At 49.5% G+C, this 18745-nt stretch overlaps 1 protein-coding gene and 3 non-coding genes across 4 annotated transcripts in view; 2 read left to right on the top strand and 2 right to left on the bottom strand.

The window, feature by feature from the left end:
• The window catches only part of LOC120375429 (zinc finger protein 551-like), a gene marked incomplete at both ends in the record, with an annotated part of 536130 nt that overhangs the window by 496005 nt on the left and 21380 nt on the right, over positions 1-18745 (bottom strand). The window lies entirely within an intron of this gene.
• Positions 4531-4604, top strand: TRNAT-AGU. Its single transcript has one exon. It is a non-coding gene; the product is annotated as a tRNA-Thr (tRNA).
• TRNAS-GCU lies at positions 6503-6584 on the bottom strand. Its single transcript has one exon. It is a non-coding gene; the product is annotated as a tRNA-Ser (tRNA).
• TRNAF-GAA lies at positions 10469-10541 on the top strand. The gene has a single exon. It is a non-coding gene; the product is annotated as a tRNA-Phe (tRNA).

Raw genomic sequence — 18745 nt, 5'->3', positions numbered from 1 at the left:
GAAGCTGAGGGTTCTCACCAGAGAGCCCAAAGGATGGCCCAGGTCACTGGTGGGCATCACTGCCCGAGCACTATTTCAGCCCCACATTTAGGGTGGACCTCCCACAGTGAGAGCTGCAGAGCACTCCCCCGCGACACACTCACACACACACACACACCGCCTGGTGTTGGGAGGGGAACAGGAGAAAGGACAAAAGAAGCAAGAGAAGAAGAGAAAGGAGGGGGGGATGGATGGAGGAAAAGGTGAAACAAAAAGGACAAACCCTAATGTCCCCAGTGATTCTAAGGGACAAAATCCCAGGTGTGGAATAAAATTCTTCCTCCTTAAGCTCGTGAGCCGGCATTCTAGAATTCAACGTTCACCAGATGGATCAGACTGAACAGGTTTCAAACCCTCAAGGATACTCACCTTCTGAAACAGGGATGGTTGTTTTCAGTAAAATTAGAAAAAGGGAAGGAGAAACCAAAGAGGTTCCTCCTGGCGCCACATATGTGAACTCGAATACTTTCAGTCCTCAAAGAGACCTGGAAAAGTGAGACTTGCTGGAAGCAAAGCCAGGGGTCTCTCTGAGGTGTCCCTGGCCCTCACCCCTGTCCTGCCTGGCTGATGTCAGCATCTCTCTGTGAGGTCACCACCTCCCCAACACCACACCTTGGAATTAATAGTCTGAGGGTCCTGCAAAAGTCTTTGTGATGTCACTGCCACACTCCCTCCCCTTTGCTGTGCTAATGTCCTGCCCCCTGCCCAGGGACTTTGGAGGTTTGAGCTACTCCCTGTGGATCACCCCACTCAAGGAGTAGCCTGTTCTAGGAAGCAAGCCGGCTAGACAGTAAAACATCAGCCGCTGCTCCCAATACTACACTCAGTTTTTCAGAAATTTGTCGACTTATGGCCAGAAGAGACCATTAGAGCATCTAATCTGACCCCCTGCATATCACAGGCCTCCTGTATGACACAATAGCTACTTTTAGGCAAACACATTCCAGAAAGGCATCTAGTTCTCATTAAATGACATCAGAAGATTGGGTGAATACCACCACTCCTCCTTTGGTAGCTTGTTCCTGTGGTGAATCATCTCTTGCTGTTGAATATTTGTGCCTTAGTTGTAATATGAATTTGTCTCTTTTCACCGTCCCAGCCATTGGGGCTTGTTATGCTTTTCTCTGCTACATTAAAGAGCCGCTTAATAGCCAATCTTTCTCTCCAGTAAGGCTCCTTTCTAACACTTCAATGAAGTCACCTTTCAATCTTCTTTGATAAGCTAAACAGGTTGAGAGCTTGTTCCACAGCTCCCTAGAAGGCATTTTTCTCCAGCCTCACAACATTTGGTGGCTCTTTGTATTGACCCAGATTCAATTTCACAACACATCTTTTCAAAATGAGGACACCAAAACTGAGGCACAGTATTCCAGTATCAGTCTCACTGATGCCGTGTTATCTCCTGTGACGTGCTATTGACATAATCTGTAATCATAGAAGGCTCACCGCTATCATAACCACTGTTCTATATTTGCAGCCAATAATATAGAAAGATTGTCGGTAAGGGGTCTATGGAGAGGTTATGATTGGCTGATTAGAATTATGCTATCTCTGGATGTGTATCATTTTGTAGTTGACGTTATGAATATTGGCTCTATACTGCCTGTGATTTCAAACTTGTGCTCTGCTTCCGGGAATACTCCAGCCAGACAAATTGGTGTCAATTCTGCCTAGCCTGCTTGATGGATCATTATGACCATCAGCTATACAACTGGCCCACTGAGAGAAGTCAGATATGCTTTGTGACTCAGCAAGGTATGCAGGGATCTGCCCTATGGACAGAACTTTAAAGTTTTTCTATGCCACGTGCTGGATAGAGTGTCCTTGGGACAAAGAAAGCAAAAACCACATGGCAAGAGACTATAAAAGGCTGATGCCTCATCTCCATCTTGTCTTCAATCCTGCTCCATACCTCTGAAGGGACTTTGCTACAAACTGAAGCTCTGTACAAAGGACTGAATGACCCATCCCAGGTGTGGATGGACTCCAGAGACTTGATTTCAACCTGCAGTTTATTCCATCACTGCTACAAGCCGGAACCAAGGACTTTGCCATTACTGGATGTGAAGGGTTCAAATCCATGTGCAGTTTATATAACAACCTGATCTATGGATTGTGCCAGCTCTTTTCCAGAGCCAAAGTCCAGAGTATGGTCAAGGACCAGAGGCCTAGCAAATAGTGATCAGCTAAGAGAAAGCTGGGGTAAACAGAAAGCCTTGCTTGCTAAGATAGGCCTGGTCAGCAAATTGCCAGGTGTTGGAGCTAAGAAGTAAATAATTGTGTCTTATTCAGAGTTGCAAATTGAGCAAAGAATCCTTTTCCTTTTCTGTTAATCTCTTCCAGAGAGAGACGTTCTTCCCACAGATCCAATCTTGAGTTTATGAGAAGTAGGCACATGTCAGTATAAGATATGGCATCTTTCCACTTCCCTCCCAAGAGACCAATGCCTTGCCTTTAGACACACAGAAAACAATCTTTATTGCCATATGCTTTCACTGGTTCTTTGCTTTAACCCCTAGGAATGTACCTGTTGGACAATCAAAAGAGTTGCTCCTTTCCTATGGACCTCAAATCAGAATTCAACATAGATATTTTATACTACTCACATTTTATCAAATTATTCATTAAATGTTAACTTGCTAACTTGAGACCATGGGTGGAGACATTATGTAACCTGTTAACCATTGGCTACTGTGCTATCTTGTCTTGGTGCAGAACTTATCCTGGGGTGTGGAACTGCTATCTCGTCACTTTCCCACCCGTGGAAAATCTATATATTCTATTGTAATCAATTGACTGACAGTGTCTATGAGCCTAATACGCAAGGTGACACTCCGCCAGCGCTGTGTGTAATAAACTCCTATTCTTGACCTCTACACTGTGTAGATTATGTCCTTCACAGACACCTGCTGAATAAAGAGGAGATTCAGCATGCAGCACCCAGTGGTGCCTGGCTGAATGCGCTCCTCTCCCGCAGCTTGGTGATCTTTTGAGGAAATGGAGAAGATTGCCTCTGCCTAGCTGTACATTGCTTGCAAAAGAAACAGGTCTTTTGGTGACAAGTGTTGAAAGGAGCCATTAGACAAATGTGAGACAAGAAAACATCCCCTAACTGAACTTGCATCTGTGGATGCTGAAGCCACAACACAGAGTGCTAAATGCTATATGACCATGGCTGGTGTCAGAAGAGTCTCTACCAAAGCCCTTTCCACCAGCAGGGGCCTCTCTGTGCACATAACTCCTGGTAGTGTGATGGCTGCAGGCAGTGGAGAACTCTATTTTGGCATCTCTTTGTCGATGAACATCTGCAGTGGCTGTTAAAAGGCCTCTGGATAGTGGTCTTTGGGAAGAGCTGGCTGAAGAGCCTTCCTAGTAACCAGGAAATCCTGGCTTGGCCTGCCAGTTCTTCCTTGCTGAACCTAATGTCTCTGTTGGTCTTTTTTGTATCTCTTTTCATAAAAAGAAAAGACCTGTCAGCAGAATCCTTCTAAGTAGTAGTTCAAGACAGAGAGAGCCTTCCTTGCGGCTAAGTCTTGGTGCCATGGGGCATGCCTCACTGCAGTGCCTTCTGTTGGCCGTCCTGGCAATTAGCTCTGGTCCCCTGGTGCGCCTTCATCTAGTGGCGTCTGGCTGCCATCTGTTCTATCATTAGGACCATGTCGCTCTCAGGACTTCAAAGTCCTCTTATGGACACAGCCCTCTGGCTGTGCCCCACTCAGTTGTCTCTCCTTCCAGGGGCAGCTGTCCTCTGCCAGACACTTGCCTCAGTGGCCAGCTGCAGTCCAGGGTGTAGCCACCTGTGTCAGCAGCGACTGAGGCAAAGGTGCACCTCCAACCCCGCCATCTGTTTCTCTGGACCACTTCCCCACAGACCTAGCACCTTCCTCCGCCTTTGTATCAGGGCCTCAGTCTGGCAGTAGTCGGCCAGGAGGTCACCATGCTCCCTTACCCACCCAGCACTACTCTGATCATGGTGCCCTTCCTTCAGGGCAGCCAATCCTCCTTCCTCAAATTCCAAGGAGTGACTGACTCTTGCTGTGCTGAGCAGCCCTTTATATATGGGCTGCTCCAGCAAGCCTTCTCCTGATTGGCTCTCCCAATAAGCCCTTTCCTGATAGGCTGGGTTCTGCACAGCCTCTGCAAGGCTGCCTTAATCTTTCTTCTGCTTGTTTGGGGCAGCCACCCCACCACACTTGGAAAGCAGCAAATGAGAAATCTAGAGCTGAAGGAAAGGTTACCATGACTCAGAACTGAGCCGAGGTTGCTGCGACTGAAACACAGATCACTAACCACTATATGATCACAGTGGTTGGTGGGAGGAGCACATGTTAGAAGCCCTCTGTCAACTCAGCTGTGGCTTGCTGTGCACAGAGAGCCAGGCACCTCAAGGTCTGCAAGTCTTGAGGGAAATGGGGAATGTCTGTACTTTGGAATTTGCAGGTGTTGTCCTGGGCCATCAAATGGAACAGTTGTAAACACTTTTGTGAGGCAGGCACCATAGTTTAGCTGGCTAAAGCACTTGTCTAGTAAACAGGAGATCCTGGGTTCAATTCCCAGTGGTGCCTTGTTGTATAGCTTTCATCTTCTCTGCTCACATTTTCCTGTGTCTTTCTAGGAAACAGAAGAGACCTCCCTTGGTATCCAAGTAATTGCTTGCTAAGGAAAAGGCTTCTTTGGAGAGAGGCATTGGAAAGAATCAAATCACAAGCCTGGAGCTGATGAAAAGGCTGCTGTGACTGGCATTAGCATGGCGGTTGCTTCGACTGCAATTGCTGCAACACGAGAGCTTGCGCCACACGCCCCAGGATTCGCTGGGATGTCCACACACAGAGGTCATGTCACCTTCCTTTGATTGTCAGTGATGAGAAATGGAGCAGCTGGGAGAAAAGTTCCAGAGAGCAGCACCGTGGCTAAGCTGGGCCAGGCACCTGCCAGGTAAAGTGGAGGTTAGGGATGCAGCACCCAGTGGTGCCTTAACAAATGTGTTTGCTCTTCCCACCTTTTGGTCAATCTTTTGAGGAAACAGAGAAGATGCCTCTGCCTTGCAGCAGATGCTTCCAAAAGAAATGGGTCGTTTTTTCTGACAAGTGTCGGAAGGAGGCACTTAAGAAACGTGGACAAGGAAAAGGTCATCGTAACTCAACTTGCATCCATGGCTCTTGAGGCCACAACGCAGAGCACTGAGCACTGTACGACCACAGCTGGTGACAGAAGGGGCTTTTCCAAAGGCATTTTTCACTAGCAGGGTCCTCTCTGTGTGCAGAATTCTTCATCATTTGATGTCTGCAGGACCTGGAGATCACCCAGGCTTCAGTGTGAACACAAATATCTGCACCACAGTTTTAGTCCCTCAGCTTTAGCTCCATGAGCCCAAGTCAGATGACCCAGGCCAGCCCTGCTGCCATCTTTATCCCAGGAGAGATGGGTTCTAAAGGTATGTCTCCATTGCAATGTAAGCCCAGGTGTGGCATGCTGTGCTCAAAGCAGCACCTTGGAAGCCCCATATTCACCACTCTCATATTGTGATGACACGGTTTGTACAAAGTCTGCCTTGTGAGGTATCATTTCAAAAGTCTTGATCTGTTGTACATTAATATCGTGTTGGATTGTGTGTGCTCACATTGGTTGGGAAGTTATGAAGTTTTGCTCTGTGTGTGTTACTGAGATATGTTATGAGGTGGGGAAATGCCCCCCACCAGACTTTCAGGTGCGACAAGGGAGGAGCCGGACTCGCTGCTGGCCCATTGAAGGGATTCACACTCCCAAGGACTATCCCAGGAACCGTGTACAATGCAGACTTCTCCGAGATAGCGCAGAGACAATGGACACTGCTTGACTCACATCATAGCAAAGGAGCTTCCTAGCAAGTTGGAAGACACTATGAAAGGGGGGTAGAGACATTATGAATTGGCCTCTCTCCCCCACAACTCAATATCTGTAAACACATCCGGAGGACAAACACTGAACTGAGATAAATCAGAAGAGAATAATAATAATAATAATAATAATACATTCATATCAAAGTCCCCAAACAGACGAGTATGGGTGTTTCAGCAGAAAATTTTCAGTCTGGGGGATTTTGTTTTCTCAGTCAGACCTTGCCAAGGGAAGCAGGGAGAAAATGTTTGAGTTGCCTCCTTCAGAACAGCTTGGCCTAGACACTAGCTCTGGTTCACTGTTCTGGCCTTGCTCAGGATGGGGGTATTTTAATTATTTCAGCAGGTTCCAGGGTGTTTGGGGGAGATGATGAGGATGTTCCCTTTTGAGATTAAAAACTAAGAAATACAGGACTAGAGAATTCTTTTTTTTTAAAGAAATCTGGGATTTAGACATTTAATTTAAAGCAAGGGAGTTGTGAGTTCCTGAGAAGGTTTTTGTTTGCAAGAGCAACATTGTTGGGTTTGTTATTGTACCAATGGGGGAGATGGTTGTCTATAAAGGAGGGATGAAGACTAAATGTGTCCGATGACGATGGGATTCGAACCCATGCGTGCAGAGCACAATGGATTAGCAGTCCATCACCTTAACCACTCGGCCACCTCATCAGAACTGCTAAAAGATAGACAGAAGGAGAAATCTAAGGCCAGCGGAGATAGGGACAATAAGGAGTTTTGAAACACTAAGTGGACGCAGGGGCTGAATGAGCTCCCCCCTCACATCTAGTGAGGAGCTGGGGGAAAGACTTCAGGAACAGACCGTGTTTGCACAGACACACCTACTCTGCCTAGCTATGCAGCATGATGGGCCGCTTTCCCAAAATGACCAGTTTTGGCTGGTGGCGGGTTACAAATCACTTTAGGATTGAGTGGAATGAAATGTTATTATCCTTCCTGCAGGAGTGAAGGGCAGCAGAACATACCTAGTCGGTCCTGATGGAGGGGTAGGTGGGTGAGGAATAGCTTTTATTGGACTGCATAGAAGCAATTGAGGACGTCACCCTAAACCAGTGGTCCCCAAACTTTTCACACTGTGCCCTCTTAGCCATGGCCAAGGCCCCCCAGAAGCCACGGTCGAGAACCAGGGCTGGGAGTGGGGCTGTGGCTTGCTGGGGAGAGGGGTGCAGACACAGGGAAGGGGGTCACGGCTGGGCCAGGGGCTCAGGCTCAGGCTGAGGGCAGGGTGAGTGAAGAACTGGGACAGAGTGGGGCTGAGTGGGGCTCCCTCCGTGCCCTCCATGGGGGCTGGCTCAGCCCTGAGGTGCCCCCATGAACATTCCTCTGTGCCCCCCTAGGAGGCATGTCCCACATTTTGGGAATCACTCCCCTAAACTGACCCCTAGTCACCAAGCAGGGGCTAGTGATGCCAAAGCCCAGGGACATGGAGCTTTGCCAGAGTGGAGCCTGCAGGTCACATGCTGGGGCCTGACCCAGGCTCCGTGCTCTGGGACAGCTCTGAACCAAACCCAGGCAGAGCCCTCATCAGTGTGACACCACCCAGGGGACGCTGTCACTGGGGGAAACCTCCTTGCCCTCAGCACGTCCTGGGACTGACCTTGGACCTTTCAGCCCCTGTTCCATGCCAGGAGCTTCCTGTAGTGAGTCACCTTAGCAGGACACCGGGGAAAGCCTCACCCCCCCGCCCACAAAGGAGTCCTGCACCCCCAACTTACACAATCACCAGTGACTCTCAGCCAGCGCTGTAAAACAGAAGGTTTATTAGTGGTCTGGAATCCAGCCGGGGAAAGTTCTGTGTTCGCACAGGAAGCAGGAAGATTCAGCAACGTCCATCTTGGGGGGGACCCCGAACTCAGAGCCTGGGCTCTCCCGTCGAGTCCCCAACCCAGCAGACTCCTTGCTTCCAACAGCCCAACTCAGCCAGGCCCTTTCCCCTCGTCTGTCCTTTGTTCTGTTTCCTGGCAGCCTGCTCACCTGGCCTCCACCTCGTTCTTTGTTCTCCGACTCATCCCAGCCAGCTGGTGTCTTGCAGCAGGTGCGCCCCGGCCAGCGGTTGCTAGGAGACAGAATTTGTGGCCATTGTCTGGGCCCAGGCAGCTGGACAGCAGCCACACCTGCCCTTTGGGGGTCTCTGCAGAGTAAACACCCTTGTCCCAGCACCGAGATCAGTTGTCCCAAAACTTTTGAGGGTCACGCCCCTTACCCCCTGTCCATGCCCCCCATGAGCCACGGCTGTGAATAGGGCCACTGCTACAGGCGAAGGGATGCAGACAGGGGTCAGGGGGCTGAGGTAGGGGCCAGAGCTGGGGGTGAGGGTGAGACCGGCAGTGTAGCCCCAGGAGAAGGGCTGGGAGTGGAGCCCTGGGAGCACTGCCTTCAGCCAGGGCCAGCAGCTGGGGCTGGGGCCAGGCAGGGCTGCCCAGAGGCGGGGGAAGTGAGGCAATTTGCCCCGGGCCCCACAGGGGCCCCGCGAGTCGCTCTGGGTTTTCGGCGGCACTTTGGCCGGTGAGTACAAGCACCACAAGTGGCCGGAAAAGGAAAAAAAGCCGCGATTGGCAGTGATTAGGCTGCTCTACTGCCACCACTTCATTCTTCTGCAGCAATTTGTTGGCAGGTCCTTCCCTCCGAGCGGGACCCGCCGCTGAAGACCCGGCCCTGCCCCAGGCCCCCTGAATCCTCTGGGCAGCCCTGGGGCCACGACGGAGCTGGGTGGCTCTCCCTCCCCACCCCCTGTGGGGGGCCTGCCTGGGCCCCAGTTGCATTCCCCTGAATGTTACTTCATTACACCTGGCAGGATGCACCCCACATTTTGGACCTCTGACCTAGATAATCGTGCAACAAATAGGGGAAAATGAGGCATACCCAATATGCATAGAAAACGTTCAGGCAATTCCCGCTTCCTCACGGGTGTCAGTGGGGTCTGATCTGGGCAACAGCACAGGGAAAGTGGGAAGGTTTCCCTTTGGAAAAAATAAGCTGCAAAACATCCCCCTGTGTTCCCGCAAAAGCCTCTCATTTATCCCTTAACCCCTCCCCATGAAAATCTCCACCCCTGCCCTGGCCCACAGAGACCCCCTCACCCCAATGTCGATTTTTAACTTTTCTTACTTTTCCTTGGCCTTGTGCAAACATTGTTCCCATCAAAATCATCAAAGGCTTTTACAATGAGAATGAGAAAACAAAATAATCACACCCAAAGAAACCGCTATCGACCTCCCCACCACACACAGTTTGGGTCTGAATTTTTCTACTGAAATGTTGAGACAATAAGACTCTCACTGCTCTTGTCCAGTAACAAACCTAAACCTCCCATGCAGTACCTGGGGCATTTGTGTCTGACCCATCAAGGCTTCAGCTCTTTTGGTGAGATTTCCAGCTGCCCAATCCTGCTGCTATTCCAGGGGAGCAATTCCTGGCTCCTGTCAGCATTTATCTCAGCCCCGTTCTGTGCATCACAGGTTTCTCCGGGAAAGGGCAGTGAATGGTTCTAGGGTCCAGTGATCCTCATTCAAATCACGCTAGAACCTGAGACTCCTTCCCCTTCCCCAGGCTGTGGGCGGGGAGACATTTCACAGAGCTCTCGGAGCCATAGCACGTGGCTAAGGAGAGAAAAAGCCTCATACCCCTCTGCTCTGGGGGCTGGGTTTAGTCCTGAAGCCTCTGCCCCCACCTAGTGCCTATGGCTCATCCCTGACCCTTGCTGCTGCTCCTGCTATAGACTGTGAGAGGAGCGGAGGCAGCGCAGGAGCCTTTGAGGGACGCAGATCTGAGGCTTTGGGAGAGACACATTGTCTGAGACATCAGAGCGCTGCAAACCCTGCAGCCACCCCTCAGTCCGGGGTCTTTTCCAGCCCTGAGTCTGGGCAGCCACGATCCCTCCCAGAGCAGGTGCCCACAGATAACAGCCTGGAAATAGGCGTCTGAGACTAACTCCTGCTCTCTGACAGGGTCTCCCTAGACCAAGTGGCGTCCCATGCAAGACGTGTCTTCGGTGCCCCCCCACCCCCGCTCCATATGTTAAACCATTGAATACCTTATTTTTGGTTGCATTTGTAGCTCATTTCATGATTTTGATGCACAGTTTGGATGCATGATTTTCTCTGTCATATAAGACAATAAATGTTCATGCTAGGATGTGTAAATCTGTATTTATTCATGCCATATATAAGCAAATAAAAAAATCATTTCCTTTAAGCATATAGAAACTTTTAATTTTAACAGTAACTAAAATGTACTAACATCTAGTAATGGAACTGTCACCAGCACAGGGTGGGCCGGTATTAAATAGTGTTACAGTCGGAGACAGCGTTAGGATGTTAACCCCAGGCCTTTTGTTCAAAGGTCGCTTCTCTCACCTTTCCCCCATGAACTGAAGCACAGCATTTGGGAGATCCAAAGACTAGTTAATGACATTTCCGAGTGCTAAAATATCAAGCGATGTCCGTCTTGCATTGGCCATTATTGACTGGAGAGATGGTTTATTGAGAATAAGCTTCAAGGTGAGAAGCAGCAGCCCGAAAAGGCCTCCTGCAGGTGCTGAAGTAGCTCAGTTGGGAGAGCATTAGACTGAAGACCTAAAGGTCCCTGGTTCAATCCCAGGCTTCAGCAGACTTTATCATCCCTCTTTCTGCAACAGTGGGCTGTTTCCTGGAAACACAGCAGTTTCTTTACCCAATGCAAGTCCCTCATTTCAGGCTTAACAGCAGGAAAAGGCAGCATTGGCTTCTGCACCCAGTTGGCCCACCTGACAGTTCTTTCTTCTCTTGCTCTTCCTTAGCAAGGGAAGAAAAAGCAGCTCTCCCTCAAGCTGGAGTCACAAGGGTGATGTAAGGATGACTTCCTGAGCCCTGGCTCCAGTCCTCTGCTCTTCCAGCTGACCCATTGAAGAGCTGCGGCCATGTTCTCCAGGTTCGCCCCTCGGTGTGTGCCAGGGTGAGCACCACCTAAGTGCATGGAATTTGAGGGCAGGGCAGGGCAGTGCACTGTGATGGAGTTTCTGTAGTGTAGTGGTTCTCACGGTAACCTGACATGCAAAAGGGCCTCAGCCCAAAACCAGGCAGAAACATGCTGGTTTCCTTTTCCCAGCTCCCCATGCTGTCCAGCAAGGCGCTCCTCCTTCTGCCACTGGCCTGTCCCTGGGATAACCCCAACCCCTGCATGATGGATGGTGGTGATATCAGTGGACAAAGTACCTTGGCGTCAGCCTGGGAAGCTAGAGGAGTTACGCCAATCACCTTTTGAATGCTTGTGGCTTGGCCTCCTCTGCCCTTGGAGGTTGGCCTGCAGAGGCCGGCTCCTCTGTGAGACTTGCCAAAGGAGGGAGTGAGGCAGGAATGTTTTCCCAACCGTCAGAGGAAACTCTTCTATGATGAGCACTACCTGGTGCAGGTCTGTAGCGAGGTTGGCTTAGAGGACGTGTTTCTCCACAGTGGAACCAGTGGAGGGCGGGTGGTAGCCTCCTATTCCTCTGACCCGAGCTCACACCAGCCGCAGAGGGGATACACCTTTCTGCGGGGACAGGCCAGGAGTCACACTGACCGGATTTCCGTGAAGGAGAGCACGTCGACAGCCCAGTGCAGGGTGGTGCCTACGGAGTGTTCGGATCACGCAGCTCTCACCGTGTGCTCAATGTGGGCAATTCCCTGACCCACGGCAGAGGATATTGGAAGCTGAACATCCAGAGCTTGCAAGATAAAGGAGCAGGGGGGCGAGGCCTGGAGGTGTTGGCAGAACAGGAAAGCATCAGAGGGTTCTGTGGTTACCAGGGGGATTGGTGGGAGTCAGTGAGGGAGGAGTTGGCAGCTTTGCTCTGGTGGTCAGGGTAACACCGCAACATTAAAGAAACCAACAGTGCCAAGTCCTGCAGCATCATCTGTGGAATTTCCACAAGAGCATCCAGGCAGGGGAGCCAGTCAGTGTGTGACTGTACGACCGGATCAAGCAACAGCTGGCTAAGTTCCAGGAGATAAGGCTGCAGCTGGCTGATTTGAGCAAGCGCACCGAGTAAAGGGAGGCGGCCTCCCCTGAAATTTGCAACAATTGAAATCCCCCCGACACCAAACACCAGAGGAAACTAACATACCCCAAGGAGGTCCCACTGATATGTGAACTCAGATTCCAGGATTCAAAGTCCTGAGTGCTGCCCATTACACCATGGAACCTGCAGCTACTTTACTTTCTCAACCTCTGTGACTTTTGGCTGGTTTGCACTCTGCAATTATTGCTTCCCACCAGTGGCTTTCTCTCGCAGGACTCTCTCTCCTCCTCCATCCACTGTGGTCCTGCTCCACCAGATCCACAGGTCCTGCCTGAGTCCCCGCATCCCCTGCTTTGTCTCCATTCCTGCAGGCAGCAAAACGTCAGGGTGCTTGGGGCTCCTCTTCAACAATACAACACACAATCTGCTTAAGCCCCACCCAGTAACCTGAGGAAACTAACCTGGCCACTGGTGCCTCTAAGAGGCGATACTTTCCCCACTCACACACACTGAGTGTAGAAAAGAAACTAAAGGAGGAAAATCACCTTGTATTAACTTGGGAAAACACCACAATCAGGATTCATAACACAACACTATGAGCAAAACACCCACCCACAGTGTGCTGGGCAGTGGCCTTTTGCCTCGGGCTCCTAAATCCAGACACCAGAAGATCTTTGGATGTGCCCCTCCCTTCACTGCACCTCACCCACAGCTGCTGTCCTGGGTCAGTGACAACCCAGAGTTCACCTCTCACCTCCTGGGAAAGCCCTTTCTCCCTCCGCTGTCTGGCCACATTGCCGGCCACTTGCCGTTCCACCCTGTCACCGCTCTGCTGGCCACCCTCTCTGCTCTGGGACATCTTGTGGTCCCACCAGGAGCGGAACAGGCTCCCTAAAAGTAGCAGCCACCAGAGCCCGAACAGTAGCCCCATCCCTTCCACTCAACGCCACACCCCTGCCCCACCCCGTCTCCCCGCGGCCCCACACCAACCCAGCCACTTACCCCAAGACCCCATTTCCCGCTCACTGCTCTATGCCCCTCCCCCCTCCCCCGCCCTTACGGTCATTACAAAGTGGCAAGGCAGAGCCCTCCCATTTTTAAAAGCCCTGGGGTGTTGTTCTCCCCTGTTCAGGCACCCCTGGGTCCCTGCACTTCACACAGCTCTCCCCGATTTCAGCTGTTAGTGAGGGAGCCTCACTGCTAGTGCAGATTGGGCAGTTTCTTGCATGAGAGACACTGTCCCAAAGCAGGACTAATGCTTAGAGCTGGTTATCAGTGACTTCAGATCTGTTGGTCTGCAGCAAGACTCTCCATTGAGTCTTAACCAGCTCTGTTATTACACAGGGAAGAACAAAAGGGTCAAATGTGCCTGGAACCCTTAAGAAGAATCCACCCCACTGTTGGGGATTTTCTAAACCCTCCTTATAACCCATGCACAAGACCCCAAGACTCTGTCTCGCAGGCCCAAGTGAGTTGGCTTGGCTTGGCATAAGCAATAGGCCTAGCATTAAGTTGGCTTAGCATAAGTAACAGTAGGCTACTATAGACCAAGTGGAAAATTTGTAATAGTATGATATGGCGTAATTAAAGAGGCCTATAGAAAAGGGGAACCAACGCCTACTGATAATTGTGAAACATGGCCTAGTATAACAGCATATTAGCAATGGAAAATTAATAAAGAGTCTTGTACAATGTAGCCGCACGTAGGTGGGCGCACATGTAGTTGGGAGGGGGCTTGCTGTGCAACTCTATTGGAAGTAGTTGTATTGGGCAATTTGGTAAACAATAAGGCGTTATTAACAATTAAGATCCAGACCCCCACCCATAGGGTCAGAAGCAAACTGCATCCTAACCCCTGCCTTTCAGGCCCAGGTCTGTTAGCAAAACCCAATTGCTATATAGAACAAAGGTTAACTTCTGCAATTCTTGTCTGTCTATATCAGGGGCATGTGGGGGGGGGGTGATGAAGAAACCAGAGAAAGGGGAACTGAGGACAGCTCAGCTAGAATGCTGAGCCTTATCCAATGCAACCGCAAAGGAGGGGTCTTACAGGCAGGCAGACTACCAACGAAAACTGCCCAGAAACAATAAAAGGAAACACCATGTATGAAAAAAACGGAAGTAGCTTGCAAATGTCACAACTGATACTCCCAAATAAGGGTATTTTAAGTAAATGCTAATTTGCGGTTTTAAACTTTATAAGCTTGGTAAAATTTGTAACAGGCAGAGGGGAGTTTTAACCCTCTCCCTGCATGCATGCTTGTACTATAATAAAAGTGCCTCAGTGTGTCTGACCCAAAATCAAAGGCGTGGTCAATTTTTCCACGACAATTTGGGGGCTCGTCCGGGATCCACAGATGACATCCCTGGATCAGAGGACCGCGGGCAGTTCCCTTCCAACCCCAGGGCCCATCTGAGAGGTAAGAGACCTTTTGAAATCTCTGCTGCTAGGGGCTTGGAGGAGAACTGGTCCGTAGGCTCTGGCTGGGGTAAGTCATAAGCTGGATCCAACCTTGGGACATGGTCAGACGCACCTGAGGCCCTTGCTAAGGCCTTAATAGACTCGAGCTGGGGTTTGGGAGGGAATGGGAATTTAGGCTGATCTGTAGGCTGAGCTACAGTCAGTCTCAAGGCAAGGCAAGGTTAGGCTGATCTGTAGGCTGAGCTACAGTCAGTCTCAAGGCAAGGCAAGGTTAGGCTGATCTGTAGGCTGAGCTACAGTCAGTCTCAAGGCAAGGCAAGAGGTGTGCCGGCAGCCCCTCGGACCACGCTCTTTGGGTCCGGAGAAAACTGATCGCCTATTAGAGCTGGGCGTTCGGCGTCCCGGAGCCACTAGGTTGGGAGGGACCAGGGGTAGTTTCCGCCCTGGCGAGCTGTGCCAGGAAACGTGCCTGTGTGTGTGAGGCCGTGCGGCCTGTGTGTGTGTATAAGGCCGAGCAGCCGGAGTGTTGTTGGTTGTGGAAAGCAAGCTCCACAACCCGCTTGAAGAGAGATTGAAAAGCTTCCCTGACTGGCAGGCTTTGGTAAGTGGCTAACCAGTCAGGGTGCTTGTGTTGTTCCCTATCCTGTGTCCCTTACCCCTCCATATCCCCATGGCCCTGTGACCGCCCTTTGAGCACTGCCTTGTAAAAGGCCACAGAGTCCCTCTTTGTTCCCCCCGGAGCCATAAGCTCCCTTCCCTTCCTCGGAGAGGAGGGAAGCCCCAGGAAACCGTACCGTCAGCTCAAAAGCTACTGCAGCACCGTTGGCTTGCAGGCTGGTGCCCAGGGCTGGAGAGAGACGTACGGGGACCACGGGTTGTTCTGTCAGCCCGCCCCCCCTTGTCCGCCTTCCTGCAGGTTTGCTAGAGGGAAAATGCCTGGGAACCTGCTCCCTTGTGTTCCTGCCATGAAAAAAGGGCAGGCCGAGTTGGGCCATTAGTGTAGAACTGTGGTAACCCCCGAGTTAGCATCCTGGTGTGATTGGCTTGAGTGAAGTGTGCTGTGGTGAGCATGGGGGCCAAAGGATCGAAAGTCCTGCCGGTCCCACCCCAAGGCACGCCTGCTGCTTATATGTACGTACATTATAGGTCGTCGACGTGTAAATATTTAGAAAAATGGAATTGGTATACCAGAAATGATCCAAAACTGCAATTTCCCCTGAAGGGAAGTTTTGACCTTGACGGGATTGTACACCTCAGGGGTGCACTCCTTGTCAACGCCATGCCTGTATTGTGAAGGTTGTTTTGTGTCGGTTATAGGTTTGGGGTTAGAACCCCGAGGTAGAAGTCGCTATGAACCCTGGGAAGTGAGTAACCCGGAGGTGGTCCTAGAGACTAAGGTTGGCCAAGGCTCCCGTCAGCAATAGGCAGACAGTGGAGGGGCCGTAAAACTAGCTGTCAGTAATTGAAGCTAACAGCCCGTAGATGTGCCAGTGAATGCTGAAATAATTGAGCGTTACACCCTGACTGCTGGTGAGAGAGGCAAAGGGGTGTGATGTGTTTTGTTGTATGTTTTGTCCACTGTGCTAGCATGTCTGTTAAGTGTTTTATAGTTAGCCCTTTGGGGATGCCTGTCAGCTAGGTTGTAATTGTCTGCCCGGTATCCGTAATGGGGGCAAAAGGAATCTAGGTAGATTCCCATGCCAGAGAATGGCACTCCTGCCACGTATATATACTCATATTATGGTCCTAGAAAGTAGGCAGGAGCTGTTGCCCGGCCTCCACTGGCCCCGAGGGAAGAAATATCAAAAGATTTGCTTTGTGAATTAAATTGTGCAATCTGTTGTACCCCAAATGGTGTGTATCTGGATGTGTCTGATCCCGCTCACAATGAGGTCCTGGCAGGTTTTCAGAAGGACACTCTGAAGGAGCAGACTGACCCCAGCCCTTCCTCGTTGCAACAGGAACAGCTGGTTAAAGTCTCTCCCTCCCTGTGGGCATTGTGAGCCGATCATGCCAACCAGGTTGGGCACATTGGGGCTGCCCAACTGGCTGAAATTTGTCTAAACCCAGCAGGACCACTTCCCAAAGTGTAGTAAACCCTCTCTCAAACTAGACCGAGAGAAAAATTTTACTGTGCTGTTCATGCTGTTGTTTTCAGTGCTGAGGGGTTGTCACCGGCTCAGAGAAGGATTGTATTAAGTCTAGACATATAAAAATGTTATTAATAAATAATATGCATCAAAATGTGATGTGTGTATGTAAATAGATAGATGGGGGGGTTAAGTCAAAAGCCCGCCCTCCTTGCTAAATTGGTAGTGAAACAATGCCTGTGCCCATGAAAAGAAAAATTTTAGCAAGAAAAAAGGATCGGGCCCATACAAGCAGGCAACCGCAGTTTGAGGAAGTTAAAAGAAGGAAAGTTAAAAATTAACTCTGTAGTTATTGGAGGAAATTAAGCAATAAGACTGTCTGTGAATAATCCAGGCAAGAGGTTATATAAGTAAAAATCATTTGACTGTAAAAGATAGTCAATTTTGTTAAAAACACGTATGGTGGGTACAATCTTTGTTTTATAATAAATTGGTGTTGTTTTGGGGTTGTAAAAACAAACAAAAAGAAACTAGTGTTAATTTTGGTATTTAATATTTGATTCTTAAGGTAATGTAATGTGTTATAAAATTTTGGTAAGAGATTTTAAATCTGTTTTGGTAACAAATAGCAACAGTGATTGTGAACTTAATATACTGGACACATTGTAACAAGTTATGTGAAGCTTCACAGATCTAGTATGGTCACATGCCTTTTGAAGGCCACTCCCAATTGAAAGGCCAGATTAAGCTTTTCTAAAATTTGTACCAGGACACCTAATGCAACTATTGACAGTGCCCTGATGGCTTTGGCTCAGATGGACATTCATTTGTTAAATAACACAATGCTTAATTATTGCAAGAGACTAATGAAATGTGTTAGGTCTTTTTATATACAATAGCTCTGCTGCTTGCTGAAACTAGAAGGCTGAATCTACATGGAAGTCCACCAGTGAGAAACTACTCTGGCTTCATTCTGAAAGACTCTTATCAAATCCTGTTAATTACCAACACTGCTGTGAAGTGCCGAGAACTGACTACCTGCCCATGTTTCTCACTGTAATGACTCTCCAACTGATGAGCGGTCTATCTTTCCTTCTGGCGTTGTTGCTCCTTCTAGACAACAGGAGTAAAGGACAGGGTAAAGATGTGGCAACTTTTCCTTTGTCTGCTGACAAACCCACTGAGCCTTTGAATCTTACTAAGAACACAACCTTTCCACCTGAGGACATAATAAAGCCTCCAAGCAAGCAAGGTGATAGTGCTAGCAACCTCTCCCTTGCTGCCTCACTGCCGGACAGCTAAGTGAATTAAGACTACGAAATCTCGAAGAATAGCTTGCGGAAGCTAGCCAAAACTACCTGAAAATGAAACTTGTAGTGTTCCTCAAACTCTCCTCCTTAATGAACTTAGGGTGGGATGGGGCTGATGGAGCAGCTGGATGGTCGCTCGGTAGCGCCCAAGACTTTGTTGCCTTGCTTTGCTCATGTGACCCATGGTTTGGCCCACGTGAGCAAAGGAGGGATGATTGCACTGGTGTCACGACACTAGTAGTACACAATAGTGGTAAGCCAGTCCGGACTAACCGGCAGCTCACCCCACTCTGTGGGGCCTGTCTGTGAATATCTGGATTGACTTTATCAACATGCCAAACGGTTGCTCATATGAATATGTGTCTGTATAGTCTCTGGATGGATTGGAGCCTTGCCTTGTGCAGAGGCTGCCTCCATCACAGTAGCAAAGAAATTGTTTAGGGATTTTTATTCATGATTCGGTCTCCCTGTTTCTATAAACAGTAACCGAGGTATCCACTTTATGGGTCAGGACATGCAGCAAGTCTGTAAGACTCTCCACATTGAGCAGCATTTACATTGTGCTCACCACCCTCAGAGTGTAGGGGCAGTGGAATGGGAAAAGGGAAACTTGCAGACAAACTAGCCAAATTGTGTAAGGAAACAATCTTTGAAATAGATGCGTTTATGATAGGTAGATTAAATGCAAGTTTCTGGAATCTGCCATGATACTCATGAAAGGGTCCCCTTTGCTATTTGGTTACCTATTTGGTAAATAACCAAACATATATCCACAGAACTTGTCTGTTTTCCTGCCTAGAGGCCATTCCTGTAGCAGATAACATCACCTGTACCTTATTATAGTATTCTCCCTCTCGTACTACAAACCCAGAGGCATCGCAGGAAGTTGTCCACGTATATAACCAATAGCTGTGGTATAGCCCCTATAGAAAAGAGACCCAGAGGGATTCAAATAAATTATACTTAATGCCACGTTAGGGACTATCAGGTTTACTTTACCGTTAACTCACTTT

Source organism: Mauremys reevesii, linkage group 12, assembly GCF_016161935.1.
Source record: "Mauremys reevesii isolate NIE-2019 linkage group 12, ASM1616193v1, whole genome shotgun sequence".
NCBI classification, from domain to species: Eukaryota; Metazoa; Chordata; order Testudines; family Geoemydidae; genus Mauremys; species Mauremys reevesii.
The sequence above is the reverse complement of the archived record's forward strand: the minus strand, read 5'-3'. Positions and strand labels throughout refer to the sequence as shown.